This window comes from Bombus terrestris, chromosome 3 (assembly GCF_910591885.1).
Source record: "Bombus terrestris chromosome 3, iyBomTerr1.2, whole genome shotgun sequence".
Lineage (NCBI taxonomy): Eukaryota > Metazoa > Arthropoda > Insecta > Hymenoptera > Apidae > Bombus > Bombus terrestris.
The window spans coordinates 11,374,674-11,391,942 of NC_063271.1; the positions used below are offsets into that span (position 1 = coordinate 11,374,674).

General features: G+C 36.3%; 1 protein-coding gene across 2 annotated transcripts in view; it reads left to right on the top strand.

Annotated features, from left to right (window-relative positions):
- The window catches only part of LOC100649131 (ras-related protein Rab-37), a 172,705-nt gene that overhangs the window by 80,431 nt on the left and 75,005 nt on the right, over window positions 1–17,269 (top strand). The window lies entirely within an intron of this gene.

Here is a 17,269-nt window from a genome sequence, read left to right on the forward strand (position 1 = left end):
AAGGAATGTGGCTTGGTCCACGACAATTTTCCTCTCGTCGCCATAATTGTCTAACAATTTATCGAATACGCAATACGATAAAATAGCAAGTTTTTCTTTTTGAATAACGATGATTAATCTTTCTTATTGAACTTGATGGTCGATTTTTGACGCGATACTTGGTCGCCCAGTGGAGCACGATGCTCTTACACTTGATCGACCTCTGCTCTATTTTAAAGTATCGCATTTACACTCGGATACTCTTGGCTGGCCGTTGAATCGGTAACAGTAATACGCGTTAATAACTGTTCGATTATTTTTATTCCTGGTGCGATCGGCCAAACGTTAATGCGACTATACGCTCGAACGGTTGGATTGTTCGTTTCCGTTTCTCTTCCGGGTATTATTAGACGTGCATATGGTAGGATGAAAGCTTCGGTATATCGTATAAATATATAATAAAACACAGACGTGGCCAAAGAATATTTTGTGATTATTCAATTAAATATACCACTTATAAGCTATTAGAATTTTCAGAGGTAGAAATCGAAAAGAAAGGAATGTTGAGAAGATGGATGGAATTGGAGAGAAAAAAAGATGAACGAAGTGTCGAAGGAAAAAGTCGTCGCTACGAGTGACGAAACTTTTAATCTGAGAAAATTGGGGATGAAAGCAACGAAACTGTAATAGAAAAATTTGCATGTATTACTGCCAGATGTATTATACTGCTTTCAGCGCGTGGAGATTTATAAGGAGATCCTTTAAATAAATACGAATACTATTGTTTTGTGTACTTGTCGTGATTGCTGAAAGTTTTCAGTAATCTGAATTCCTATTTCTGTTTAAATTGTGCACGAGTATAATCCTTCCTCTGGAAACTTTAATAACATCATGTTTTATAAATTAATGGATATAGGTCTGTGTATCTGCGGAATAACCCTTAGTGAAATACGAATGAAAAGAATGCATTTCTACCTTGATACTTCTCTAATTCAACATAAATAATCGATAAAATTTAGAAATTTATACAAATCCAACAAGTTTGTGTCAATTTTGACGAGGCAATGATTAACCGAGCTTTGATACTATTAATTTGTCCTATTAATTTTATAATAAAAGACACTTAAAAATCGTAAAATTGTAAAGGAAAATATAAAACACTAAAAAAAGATCCACTAGCAGACACGTGAAATAAATTTAACGAAAACCACGGCAAACTAACACGTCGTTGCGGGCGAGAAGCGTGAATTGTTGTTTGCCATTTTATTCGAATCATAAAAAGCGTGTGTACGTAAAATTGATCTTCACGGTATATCGTTAACAGTATGTTAAAATAATTTCATCTATTCTCTATCGTTGTAATATTTCTATGAAATTGAAATTCGCCAAATTTTCCTGCATTAAGAACATCTTCCAAATATAGATACAAGAAAGCGTCTCAGTTACTGCTGTTACTGTCGCTCTCAAGTCACTGATCCAGGCTGAATTAAACGGATCAGGGTTAATAAGACTCGCTTATTTAACCAGTTCACAGACGGTTCGGCTGGTTTCGTGTCGAGCTGCCATAGTTCCGCGTTTCAGAAGCGGTGGCACGAGCGGCCCGCAAATTACAAACTTGCAAAACTTGATTGGCAGACCGGCCATTATTAGGTAATTCCAGGTAGCACCTGTGCCGGGCTATTAACCAAGCTCTCGATCAATCGTCTCGATGGCATACGGGACGAAGTGAATTTCGTGGAGGAACGGCCATAATCAGGGAACACGGGCAAGCGAAAAAAAGGTAAAGGGGGAAGAGAGCAAGAAGCGAAGACGAGGAAGAATTTCAAACGGGAAGGAGACAGGCCATTAATCGATCGGACGATGAGGGTTCCGGGAAGACTATTCTGCGATTAATTAACACTTTCTCAGCTTGAACAAGTTAATGGAATGATTGTGAAGCCAGCGAACGAAACGTTCCATCGATTAATAGAAATTGATGTGGGGATCATTGGGAATTGTTAGGTGTGGGAAATTGAGATACGGAGGTGTATGGTTGCGGTTAAATGGAAAGAAACTGTATAATGGTGTGATTATGGGTATAGGATTGTATGGGTGAGACGAGTTGTATTGATTGTATGGTAGATTGAAGCTTCTGTTTCTAAATTTCGTAGTCACGCGTTTGTGCGTTGAAAGTATCATTGTGTGATATTTTAAGATACTTTTAGATAGTTTAGATATTTTAGCAGATATCATAACTGTTATAAGAGGAATTTTAAAGGTGCTGGTATAAATGTTAACATCTTTAATTAATAAACTTTGGTTACGAATAACTGTTATAAATGGTAAAAATTTCTTTTATTATTGGTAATTATTATCAATGATGGTAATGATCGCCAATCATTATCAATCATTATCAATTTCGTTTTGGTCGTGAATAACCATTATCGACGACGGGAACGTAATTTCGACTACGAGTAATCGATATAAATGACCGGAATTCTTTTTTGATTACCAGTGATCATTATCGACGGCAGACATTTTCTCTGACCACATTGGGCTTATTCGCGATCGGAATAGTTAAAAATATCTTTAATCGTGTCATGTTCTGAGAAACTTTTGAGACCTGTTGATAACTGGCTTCCACTTGAACGAAAGTTAATTTTTACTCACCAACATTTTTCTAAGAAATGCTTAGAGTAACTTCTCACTTGGATCTCAGTATCTTAGATACTTTAAATATTAATTTCGAATTTTACAAATATTTAAGATTCAGAAAATGAATGTACACATTTTTCGATTCGCTTGTAAGGGAAGATTCATATTAAACATTTAGAAAGCTAATATCAATTTCATATAACAAAATTATACGAAAAGATACGAAGTATCCAGAGCAAAGCACTGGTTAGAATTTTTCAAGGGTGAAACAGATTCCTTTGTGTGTATCCATGGAATTGTATTGTAGTAAATTTACCTAAGCGTTCACAACTTATGGATATGTTACGTTAACATTCAAAATAAAGTAATAGTCACGGATGATAATTTCACAAGGAACAAGAACACTTCTACAGCTTATGCACATCGTCTAAAACGACCTAAACGATGTTTTGAATAAAACAACTGTTATCATTGTACGTACTAATACGTACGCAAGTAGAAACACGGTTCGCCTTGTTGGCTGAAACGAACCGCGTGTTTCTTTGGATGCAAACACGTTGAAGAGTATTTCAGACACGGTTTGAACACGGTCTCGGTTTGTAGAGATGGTACACGAGAGTCGCTGATCTGATTCACCCTTTGTGCATTTTCTACAGGGTAAATATTTGCCGAGGGACACGCGAGTGCTGTATCCCTTGTTGCAGCGAGGCTGCGAGAATCGATGCGGACTTTATTACTATATATATGGCAAGGAATCCTCTTTAACCATATTAATTTCGTAATAGAATATTCCTGTATAATAATAGATCGATTATTATCAGTTTTGTTATGGTTATTTATTTCAAGAAGAATTTCAAGTTGAAGATCTTGCGATTTACATAGTTCCTTTTCCATTCTGCGTGTTCATTATATCCTCGGAATTTATTATATAAAATTACACGTATTTTACGTTATTTTATATTTTAGTTAGCGTTTTAACAAACAACGTTCAGTTTATTTTTCTTTTAGATTAATTAGCTCGATTACGAAATTTGGAAATTTTTCACATTTTACTATTGATAATATAATGATACAGTTGTCAGATTATTTTATCAAAACCATTTCATTTTAACTGTATTATATGTATGCTATTGGATTATGTAAAATTTATTCTTCAGCACACGCACAAAAAGCTTAAATGTTTTTCTAAAAATGGTCCAATAGAATAAAACGGTGTATGATCGGATATAGTCGAACTGTCTCCGCCGAAATGGAATTGTCGAACCAGATTGTACACCTGTTTATCCTTCTTATCATCCGCTTCTGTTTCACTAGTTGACTATCGTAGCGGAAATATCGACCTGCAATCCTTGCTGAATTTAGAATACTGGAGGAAAACTGTCATGACCCACTTTTCGATCGTACGAGTTTCTTCTTTCATGTTTGTGGTTTATGGATAAAATTTGATTCGATTGCAGAGTCGATGGAGAAGTTTGAAATTCTTAGTCAAGGAATGATTAAAAATCTTAGTCCAGAAGTGACTTTATAATTCTACATGATTTTGTCGTTAGGAGAAGTTTTAACCGATCATTGTTTCTTGGCAAATGATAAATTTTTTTAAGAAAATCAACTGGGCTTTAATATGCATAATAAAATGTGTTCTGCAGTTAACACAGTATATTTTCAATTATTACCAAAGTATGTTATACTATCACGTGCTAACACTATGAGATTAAATGTGAGAACTTTGTAATTATCGGCACATGGATGGAAAAAAAGGATGCGTCCGGGATCGAAATAAAAAAAGGATAAGGGAAGAAGAAAAGTCGCAAGCGCCTCGTCATGCGGTTCAACCCCACTTGGCGCTGTCAATTTGGCTGATTTATTGCTCTCTGCCCCTTTCGTCGTCAACCCTCGATAGGCTGGTTACATCGCATTAGAGCATCCTGTTCTCCGTCCCTTTTTGTTAAAGAAAAAATCCGTTTTACTTTATATCGATCGTCGAACTACCGACAGTGCGGTTAAAATTACATCAGGGAACAATTTTTTGTATTTTATCAATATCAATTTTCTGTGGTTTTATTTTACGAAAAGGTATTTTATTCTTCATATTCGTAGTTCTTCTCTAAAGTTTTTCAATACCGATGGAAACAATTATTGTAGCTACGTTTGTCCTAAACTTATATACTTTATCATTTTATATTTGTGCTTTTATCTCAAGAGTTGTAAGTTTAGTACAAGGTCGACTCGGAACTACGCTTGGAAACTTTTCAATTTTCCTATTAGGAAAATAAAAATGAAGAAGTTGCGCGATTAAACTCCATAGTACAGTTACAAAACCGCTGTGTATGTTTGAATCCGTAAGTTTAAAAATCGTGAATTTCGATGTATGAAAATAAAATTGAATTCTATATAAACGTTATAAATCCTAGCGCAAATAAAATTGATAGATCGAGGAACATTTTACCGTTCAATTTGACGATTGAAACGCAGAATTCTCTCTGAAAATTCACAACTCTTTCGAAAGAGTTGGAGAAATTCTCGAAACAGCACATAAACAGCGATAAAGTTTCGATGTTTATCGCTTCTTCGACGACGAAAAGCTTGATTTATTCGACGAAGTATAAAGCTTGCAACGAGCTTTCTAACACGATACACTAGGAAGGATCGAATAAGCTGAGAAAATTGAAATCTATCGAGATGCAAAAATAGAGAACAATAAGAGAAGAGCATGAAACGAATCGTTTCGAGCGATGGTAGACGCTAACGAGCTGGAGCAGAAGGCCCGTTCTGAATTTCTCGAGTACCGAGAGCGAATGCCTTCTTGGTCGATGCGAGCTTAAACTCGTTATCGTCTGTCTCATATCGGATCTCCCTTTCTTGGATTGCCGACTCTGTCTCCTTTCTCTGACGATGTCTCAAAGGACCGAGGGAATAATCGACCGGCAATTTTGCCCCTCTGCTAACCTCTGGGCCGTGTTCGATCGTTATCACGGAAAAATCTGATACCAGATTCCGCGAAGAATAACGATCGACTCGGCGGCCAGTTTTTACTTCGTTCTTTCCAATCGTTGAATCACGATGCGTCGATGTAGCGTAGTACTTGTAAAAGATCGCGATCAATCGAATTTTTAACTTCATGGCGGATCGTTTAGCTTCTTCGTTCTAGTGTCTTTTATCCCGTTTGATTGTTTATGCTTTGTGATTTTTGGTTTCGAGTGTTTGTTAAAGGATAAAGGGGGGGGGGATAAAATTAGGAAAATTAGTCGAATTTGGAATTTTTCACACACTTTTGTATAGGTATGGACATACAAGTCCATTTTGTCAACATTTCAACTCGAAGGAAATAAATTCGCGCAATAAGTTCGCACATTGGTGAACAAGGGAGGTTGACGAGGGGATGGCAATCTTTTTTGCGATTGTTCCACGGGACGGTGCCCCGACGAAAGCAAATCGACATAAATATTGATAACCGGACGGGTTGGAACGAAGAAACAGGACAGAAGAAAAGAGGAACGAAGAAGAAAGAGAAAAGGAGTCCGAGTTCGTGACCAGAATAACGACCGGGCCTCGTGCTGCGGTGCATGCACGAGCAAAAAGGCCCGAAAGAGATTCAAGCAACACTCTGGGGCCGTCTCGAATCGGCCGCAGAAACCGCAACCTCGACCACAATTCTCAAACGTCGCCTGGTGAACCATCGGTAGTAGCTGCGACTCGAGGAACCGCTTTGTATTGTGGGAAATTCGAGGATGTGGATTTGCTGGAATTCGACCAACTGTATTGTATCACAGACAATTCGAGAACGTAATTCAGTGGAATTGATCTAAATGAGAAACACCAGTTGGACTGTTCAACAATTGTCTATTAGTTACAGCTTCGGCTAATAGGTTTGGTGACAAATGGAATTGGCAAGAATTTACCCAATTAGAAATTAGTTTCCAGTTAATTAGAAGTTGCTTAGTAGTTCAAGACGAAGAATTTTCTTATTAATTTGAAGGTATTAAAGAACTATGAGAAAATTCAATTATCCAAGCTATTTAAAAAATTATAATTGGGGCGAATAGAAATACGAAACTCTCACAATAGTCTTTTTTAGAATCACAATTATCCAATTGTTCGATTTATATACTGTTTACTCGAACTAAGGACTTTCATGCAAATTCATACTTTCATGGACACAATAAAAGGACTTACGTGAAGATTTCTACTTATCAAAAATTATAACCAATACCTTACTTTGCGTATTTTATATATCTTTGTATATACAAAGATTATGCGCATTTTGTAATATCTTGGCATCTTTAAATTTCGCGTAAATGTATAAAAATTTGCGATATACTCCTAACAAGTGCTCAAATTCTAAAGGACAATTGAAATATTGATTAAGATCGACGAAAAACAAAGAGAAAAAGACTACGATTAGTTCAGTGGAAGAAGGTAAAGCGGTAAGATAAAGGTAAAATTGGAAAGCGTCAAAGCAGAACGTCCGTACGAAATTTAACGTCCGTAAGAACAAACATCTCGTTATCAGAAACAGGCCGTTTCCGGTTCGCGAATTGCTTCTAATTGCCTGTAACGCGCGTAGCATTACGCGTTATAAAAAGTTCCATGAATATTTCATCGGGGAGACGCAACAACGTCGGTCTCGCGTGTTCGTCGCGTTCGCCACTCGATATCGTCGCACTGATTTACGTAACGAGTCTCCTGATGATCTCGGCGACGCGTCGCGGTGGACGGAACGCTCGTTACATTCGGCCTCGATAAATTCGAATTACGTTTATACGCGAAGTGGCTCTTTCTACGCTGCGCGAATTAAACTGCACCGAACGAACGAACGAAATCGCGTCGATTTTACAATGAACGAGAGCGCTTGACGATATTGTTACAAAATATTTTTTATAAATAAACTAGCGGATTTTCATGCCAGCTCGTATTTTTGGGAATATAGTTAAAAAAAGCGGAATCGCGGTAGAAAATTTTCTCGCTTACAAAATATTATAGAATACTGTACACTTAGTAATATAATTTTAATAATATGACTCTTTAACGTAGTATAACATACTATACTTTGTACCGTAAAATATAATACTGACACTTTACCGTAGTATATATTAGATATTTCGTATATATTTATATTATTTATTTATTATTAATATATAATTTATTAAAAATTTGTTCGATATTTAAATAGGTGATTAATAAACTCTATAGGAAATTGTAAGATGCAAGAATAAACAGAATGCATATGATACACAAAAAAGTATAAAATATTCAAAGTAATGTACCTATTATGGAAATTCATCATATGGAAAATTAACATTTGGTATTTTTGTTTTTTCATTGAGGAATGTACTGTGAGTGTAAATACACTCAGGTAGAGGATTATACGATGTTTGATTTAAGGATTTGGATAGGACAGATGCCTACCTTTGAGTGGCATCTCCTTGAGTTGCACTGCAACAGCATATGATCCACAGATTTGCATTTTCTGGCTGTTGAACGTCATTGTAAACATACCTTCAAATTTTCCAGTAGAACTCTACCACATATGTTTTACGAAGGTGCAATTATTTCCAAAGAAATATTTCTATCATTAGATTGAAAGATACAGTAGTAGAAAATAGATAAAAGATAGAAGATTAGAAGATCTGTTTATTTGCAACTGACCAATTGCGAAACGATACTGATACGAATAAAATGACAATCCATAATAGTATGATTATTGTGTTAATATATTCTACATTGCCCATCAATCAATATCCTAAATTCATATTTCTTTTAGTAAAACTATTCTACGAAGCTTGTTAAATTCTAGTATCAGACATTTCGACAATCGTATTGATGGAAATATGGAACAGAAACTGTTTCTCGAACACTTGAACACCGTATTTTAATCCTTCCATTAGAATGTTACAAAGATGAAAATATGTAGTAAATATAATTATTCATTTGTACAATCTTTACATTAAGTCATATATCATATTAAGTGATATATTAAAGTCACCTATAATATATCATAGTGAAAATTCTGCATAATTCATAAGCCAAATAATTAGTAACAACGAAAGATTAATGAACTCTTGAAAAGCATTGTAAGTAAATAAACAAACATTTACGAACATTTATGAAACATTCATAAGCGTGTATCTGATTCTTATTCTCGGTGTTTATCTATGATAACTTCATAACCGATCTTTTCACACCGTGTAACTTATCTTAAATTGAATACGCCTTCCATCAGTGTATATTACAAGATTGCGTGTAACTTTAAATTCATGAAATTTTCATGCTATTCAGCGCAAACACTTCCTGCTCGGAAACTGCCGGTTTAGAAGGAACAATTACAAAATTAATAACTATTCATTAGTCGTAGCGTTAGATGAAATAACGTATAATCAATATGAATTAACGACGTGAAAGATCTGTTTCAATTAAAGTTTATCCCTTTCAAATACCGAAACATGCCATTTACTTTACGTAACAGCTGGATAGCACGTTACCCGACCAAATTACATTGGAAAGTGAGGCACACGATGACTTTATATAATCGTCCGTGCGAAATCATCCACGCTATCGATGATATTAATTAAAGAACGAACGAATCAATTAATATTCTTAATTCTTTAAGTTCCACCAACGTCGATAGACAATGAATCGAAAATTTCATGAATCATGGCTGTCGTCAACGAGCGACATATTGAAGTTTCAATAAAGTATGAGGAAATTATCGACCGACCTGTTATCTAATTACCATATGAATGATTACAATTTTATTCTGCACGTTTTTCTACGAAATAAATATTTATATTTGTACGTCAGCGTAAAATTTCATTCATTGACGTGTGTTACGCATATCGATAATCATGTTCCATTCAACTTTTCATGTTTTCGCGTTTCGAGGTAATAATTTATGTGTCTCTATTTAAAGAATTAACTAACGATTCCGATTGAAGATCTGACAGAAGCGTGAGATAATTAAACTTACCCGAGAAACAAATGCAAAAATACAAATAAAATATATCACTGAAAAGAGTTCTGCGAAAGGACGTTTTTAATCTTTCAAAATGAAATAATCGTTGAAGAATACTACATAGAAAATATCTCTGACATTTCGCTGGAACCTTCATCAACCAAAGCGACGCGAATCTATCTTCCACTCGCATTCACGTTAAAATACACAAAAAGGTGGTGCAAAAAATAATCCTTGATCGTTTATAACAATAACGAAATTCTACCGCAGAAATGGGTCATGTTAAACATCTCCCATTGTTACAGAAAAATATGTATCACCGATGGGATTCATTCAGAAAAGCTCTGGATACATCGTAGAAACGTGTATAATGAAACAAAAGAGCACATATACGCGGACTTTCCAGCGCGCGAATCGATGTTACATAATTTTTTCCTCGTAACCGAGGCGTTTCGATGAGGCTCCGCTAGGATTTATGTAATAGCCCCCCCGTAGGATTTACACCGGGAATTTACGTAAGCCCCCGCCGCGTTGGATTTACATTGGAAATTCGAGGAAGTGCGGCCACGCGTGCACCGCGAGTGCATTAACCGCGACACGTTAATTCTTTCGCGAGGCGACAGACTTTTGCGATTCACGACGCTTTTTGAATATTAGTGAAATGGATGATCGTTCCAGCAATTTTCCACCCCCCTAAGGGCTAATTGTTAGGTTAGAAATTATTTCGTAGGTTTCGTATGTTTTTAAATTGACCTTTTTGTTAGAATCTTTTAATATTGTTGAAATACACAGATTTTGTAGAAATTTTCTCTACACTAGAATAGAAATTATTTTATGAGTTTCTGTTACTTCCTTTTTCTTTAATCGCGTTTTGATAGAACGTTTTGTTAATATTGGTGAATTGGAAAGTTGTTGTAGGGATTTTTTGTGTAAATTATGTAAATAATTTCGCGAACGTTTTATTTCTTCCAAATTTGATTTTGGTAGTTTTTTTTTTAATATCGGTGAAATGGAAAACTTTCGTAGAGATTTTCTTGTCCGTAAGAGCTGATTGTAGGACTAGAAGTAATTTGTGGGTTCCTTTCCTTTGGATTTTGATAGAATTTTTTCAAATTAGTGAAGTGGAAAGTTTTAATAGGAACATTTGCATCTACGCGAGATAATCACAGAGTTGGATAATTTCGTAGGTTCCCTTTTTCCCTTAATTGGACTTATCGAAAAATATCATCTAACGAATATCCTTGACGTTTTGCTTGAACGTTAATCGAATAAAAGGAATATCAAAAGAATCAACGGTACGTTTCATCGTTCACGTTGAAATATACAAAAAGATTAATTTCTATAATTATTCATAAAATAAATATATATCGTAATGCAGTCAACAAGAATAAAAGATTTATTTTTATACACGTTCAGTCTTGCGAAGTTTCACAATTTCCTATTGAGCCATGTAACGTTCAATTTCTTAAGGAAGATCGTTGCATCCATTGGATCGCGAATTGCCCGCTATTTTTAACATAATCTTTATAGAGCTAAGCTTTACTTGGCAGATTTTCTAATACTTTGCCGTTTCTTAGCAATCACGAAGCCTGTTTTTGAATTTCTCGTGAAGCAAATTAAATTATGGAAAATCGCAAGGGAACAATTGAAATAAAGCGGCATTTGTATATGCACGATGAATAGATTTAAAATCTTAATTTGCACAACTTTTTTTATCGAGTCGTGTGTTTGCCTTTTTTCCCCTAGTTCTCAAGCACCTCTGATTATACTTTACGTAACTGCTAATTGTACACCGTTATACAGTTTCAACGCAACGTATGATTACGTGAAAAGTCATAATTTTATCGTCGTACGAGCTTCGTACGCTTAAGAAAATATCTTATGTCGACGTTCTTATTTCCTTAAAAAACGTTTTATCAAAAGAAGAGTTTCCACTCTGCTGTCGCTTTGAAAACAACATGTGTCTATTAATAAGCATAATTTTTATTGAAACGAAAACTTTTAACTAAAATAAGTATCAGCTGCACCGTTCTATCATTCTATAAGTTCTTCGATCTCAGTTTCGTATGAGACATTCTAAAAGTTCTGTAATATCAATTGATCAAAATAAATTGCGATTTTACATTTATATAGTACTATGAATTTTAACGTCGAATCACCAAAGCAAATAATTCCAGACGGAATTGTCGAATGTTTTATCAATTTAAAATGGCTGAAACAAGACATTTAAGAGAAAACCAAACTGGTTAACTCGATCTCTTGAAAATGTCTTCATTTTTGTTATTATAACATAATTACTATTTAACTTTTCAGAAACTATACGACTCGGTCTTTGCGTCTCCTTCCTTATTCCGCAATAATTTCCGTAATATTTCGTTGAAAAACCGATTCAAATATCGCACTCAAACGTTCTCCCTGTGCTGCGTCTTCATCGAAGCAACAACTTTCTAACGCTTCTTGTTGCTGCATGTTGCAAAACATTGCCAGCGAACAGCAATGTTTTGTCCACACCGAAGCAACATAATCCGAGGAACATTTGTGCGTTGTTTCGTCTTCAAGGCTGCATTTGTTGCTATCAACAAATTGTTCATACATAAATCCCATGTTTCCTAATCTTTCTTTACCGCTGCGAGTGCGAAACAGGCGACAAGCGGCGAGATTTGCAACTGGCAACTGGCAACGCGAAGAAACACGAAGAGAAATTCGGCAACGACGAGCGACTTTTCCAAGAAAACTGGAAACAACAACGACAGACAATTCCTTGTTGTTACAGACGCAACTAAAAACGTACAAATTCCACCGTTGATTCCGTGCCTTCGTCATGGTTCATCCTTCGCTTTCGGTTCTCCAACGACGTTTCTCTCAGTTTCTCCAACGCTTTTCAACGGAAGAAGACATCGTTACCGTTGCAGCTTCTGTCCTTGAACGTGTGCTACCTCTGCCATTTTGAAAAGAAGAGGCCAGAAGCAAGTGGGAGGCCCATAGACGGACCCGTGTCAGGGGAACATCCAACATCTGTCGACGGGGTCGAGGGTGGCTCAAGAATCGAGTCATCTGACCGCTCGCGTACTGCAAATAAGCTCTTCCTCTTCCTTCCTCTTTTCTCCTCCGTTCCATCCGTTCGTTTTTGCCTGTGCACCCCGGCCTCGTCTCGTTTGTAATGGCAGAGCGGCCTGCACACACTTCACGACCCAAGAGAAACCCGTCCCTGCGTGTTTTCTCTCTATCGTGCCTCCTGCAAGTTCCGCCAGGGAAACCGTGGCGCCTTAGGGTGGAGGTTCGAAAAGTAGCCTAGCGAAAGCTTGGAAACGCGCGCGTGAGACGATAACTTACAACAGTGGAACGTGAACCTTTGTGCAATCGTTGTGCAATCGCAACTAACAAGACAGGATCTAAGCAGAAATTTGTTTCGCAGTTGGCTTCTCAAAACATTCCTATTTCCTTTTGTTTCTTGAGTTCCGTTTGTAATTTAATCAACAGCGGCTACAGAGGATACTGCGACGTGTATTTTAATCGGCAGTTTGGCACCTTCATGAAGTTTGCTGTATCGTCTTTAGCGGAATTGTCTTTTAGCAAAACATGGCACATTTCATCTGAATCTTTTTTATTTTGCTTTTTTCTATTTGAAGAACCAAAATAGTAATATTTGGTAAATTTAACTAATTTCTGCAAATATAGTAGAAATCTTATTCCTAAGAATTATCGAAGACAAATTGTTTGTGAATTGGAGTTCATATAACGAGGGTTAACTAACTTCTCTCGTTTATCATTTTTCATTTAAACACCGGACGAATCTTCTACGTAGGCAACTTTCAACCAATCTGCGGCCAAAATTTCCAAAACACGCAATACCTAGCTTATTTAGTAGAAGCAGCAACCTCGTTTCCCCTCGATTGTCAGATAAGGAAATAGCATCGACCGAAAGAATAAAGCTACTCGGCATGAGTTCGCTGTCTTGGGTCAAATATATTTTTTAACGCGACGTAAAATTTTAGTAATCGATTTACATGTACCGTGAAAACCTCGAAAACATTGGGAAACATGGAATAACGTTGCTCCGGATAAATACACAATTTATAATTTACAAATTATATCCTTTTTTGTACTCGTCTCATTCTTCGGAAAAGTATCTCCAAGCCCTTCAAATATTATTTTATTTAATATATATAGCTCGTGAAAGAATAAAAATCGAATTGCTTCGAACGCCATATAAAACAATTTGCGTATTGCTGTACTTTTTTTTTAATTTGGAAATAGTTTACAATTAATTCTCATTGAGAATTATAAGTTGTTGAAGTGGTCACCACTTCTACGAAACTCTACATCTGGTCTTTTTAGTTTTCTCAAGCGCTGAAGCCATCGATATCATATAGACAAAAGACTGGCATGAAGGTAGACCATAAACAATAGACAGGCGACGTTGGCTTCGGGGTTTTTCAGTTAGAAGATAACACTGCTAGCGTGCGGATTTGGACCAGCTCAAATTGTATTCCTACTTATTATTACACTTCTCTATTAAATATATATTTTCTACCTTACACTTTATCCACGCGTTTTCTCTCTTTATACATCTAATAACCTTAACATAAGTAAATTATTTTGCCGTGATTCTATAACGTAAATAACAAAATGATTATGTTTGGTTCTAGCTGAATCTAACGTTTAAATCTAAATGTCCTTTTAGCCTGCGGACCTGATCCATCGTATCAAGTAATTGAGTAACTAGTAGGTTTTGATGGTTGTTAATTCTTATGTTATATCTATTACTGAATTTGAATATTTCTTCTTCAACTGTAGGTATCTTAAGATCGTGATGTATTGTTTCGTTAGTAGCATATCAAGGTATGCCATATTAAGGTCCAAATTGCTGTTATATCTAATTTAAAAACTTTGTTCGCTGTTTTGTACTCGCTGCAGTGTCGTACCTATCGCTACACGGGGGTTGAGCTAATAAACTCCGGCCCCCGGGGCTCGCTCGCAGTGGGACGCCCGATAGCAGCCTTTAGCCACTCTGTCCTCCCTCTGTGTGGATATAATTCGTACACGCGAGCAACGAAAGGAATCTACACCGTGCAACGAACGTGACGTTTTAACAAAGACGATGATATACATTCTTAGCATAGTAGAAAGAGAGGAACGGTTAAAGGACGGTAGAAAGGCAGGCAAGAAGCGTGGAAAGGGACAAGGTAAAGATAAAGACGTTCACAATGGGTGGAAACGAAGGGGAAATGACGGGAATCTGCCGGTTTCGACGAAACAGAATGATAAAGGCGATACGATAACCGGAAAATCAGCAGAATTTATATTACGCCAGCCACGCTGTCGGAAATGGAACGCAATTTTACAGCGAGGATGGCGATAGCAAAGGGCGTTCGCCACGCAGACCGGCACTTAGCCGTTGAAACGTGTGTTTTGTATTCAGGGATGACTCTCATTCCGTAAAAATTCACCAACAACCTGTTTGCAACGCGAATTTCGCGATCGTTCTTCTGATAGTGGCTGTTCGCAGATGTTGGTAACGTGCACGGCAGTGCAAAATGCGATGCAAGCTCGTGTAACAGAGGAGATTTAAATAAAAGATGATCATCGAGAAACGTTTTGCAATCGACGAGAGGGTTTGCAATGTTAGTTTTGGGGGTAGTTTCGTTAAACATCCGTCCGTAAATTATTCGGTCACGAGTTCTCTTATTTAAATTCCCATTGAGACGTTTCACTCGAAGTTGAGCTGATGAAAGTTGCGATAAAAGCGAATGACGAAAAGCTTTAGAATAATTCTTGCTACTTTTTAGAGTAGTCTTATCAGGAACAATTTGTAAGCTATTTTTCAACCAGTTCTGGTGTTTAAGTTTAAATTAAAACTTTGAAGTTGCAGGTTGCATTTAAACGTGGATATGAATACAAATCTGGAATTTAAAGTTTCTGTCTGAACTCTGACTATGAATTTAAATATAGAATTTCAGATGCAGATTAAAATATTTAATTTGTCATTCGAATTCGAACATTATCTTCGATTTTAGATTAAAAAGCTGAAGCTCCGATTTCAATTTTTGCCTTTGAATTTAAGCCTTACGTTACGGTTAGAAGTTCGATTTCAGATATTTTTAACTTTATGGGAATTCGTTAGCAAAGAACATTGCCAACGTGAAGCAATTTGCGACGCGAAAACACGGGCTAAACGAAACGCCTAACGAATTCGAAATTCCATCGTGCAGATGGCAATTAATATCGTACCTGCTGAAACTTTGACGTTCCGAGTGCGCCGAACGATAAACGCGCAGCCAAATAACTGGCAACAAAGAGAAAACGTAATTCGAATACGACGCGCCACAGTATTGGTTCTCTGCGATCGAAAATAATTCCTCTTCGTACACGTCTAACCCATCATTCTTACGTTCACAAGTAATTATCGTTCTGTGTTTTCATACGCCAGACGGCGATTCTTTGCTTATTTTTCATCAGGTGTAATTTCTGTTTAAATACAATTATTGTTTGTTAAAGACGAGAATTTATTGGTTGTTAAAATTTAAATGAGAATTTAAAGGTAATATTGTAGATTATAAGAGAAGAACGTACGTCCGAGCTTTAAGGGAAATTAATGAGATTATTGGTGCTATTACTTTTGCTGCACTTGAAACGACAATTTCTGAATAATTAATATTAAAAATGATTATTTTCACGAATGAATACGAGTACTTATTGTTCGTTGTAAAAAATATAATAAATGGCATTATTTGAAGAAAAGAAAACCTTCTCACGCTGATACCACTAATAAGATTTATTTAGTGGAGATGGAACGTTGCGTGAACGTTTGATGGATTCATTTTTTCTTACATTAAGAAAGAAAATCAGGCTAGAAAGTTCTTGTCAAAATAAAAGTAGAAGCAAGAAGATATTTGTAAAAATGAAATTCGTAATTGCAATAGTATAATATTAAGTTGTCCGAAAAGTTTCTTTCGTTTTATGAGGAAATAATAGACGCACAACGTTTTTCGGTTTATATTATTTTATCGAATTACGTACGATCCATTTTGTTCTGTTGGGATGAACACCGCGACATTTCACACATTTGCTTTCACTTTTGTATGAAGGTTCACTGTTATAAGAAACACGTTTGCGAAAGAAAGACACACAAGCTAATAAATATTCTAGCCAATCAGAAATCATAATCTTTCGAATCAGCTGGAGTATGATCGCGAAGTTCGCTTTATCGTGCGATTCTCAATCTGCGTCCCCCTTTGGAAAGGTTCAGACCGCCATGTGGTCAATTTCGCACACGCCTTGTATTATTCGGAGACTGTTTTGTGCGGAAGCGACTGAATAATGGAGGTAGCTAACCATCGGATCAAATGGAGATATCGGTTGAACCGTAGAATATTCATAAGTCGTAGAACGTCGATTCATTTGCAGTTGCATTCAAATATTATCTCCAAACCAAATTGTACTCTATCGATTCGCGCGATTTATAATTTAATAATAAAAATAATAACAAGTTTTAATAACGAAAGTTTCACCCACGTTTTCTGATACATGATTTCATCTTCCGCCAGAAGTTGCTGATTGAATGAAATTTCTTCCGTTGCTCTCTACGCGATGAACTTTCAGAACAACATTTCCAGTAAAAAGACGCTGTTCCTCTAGGGATATTTCAAGCCAAGCGGTTCGATTAGTTTCAATTAATTCGAAAGAATATTTTTTCCACCGTTCTTT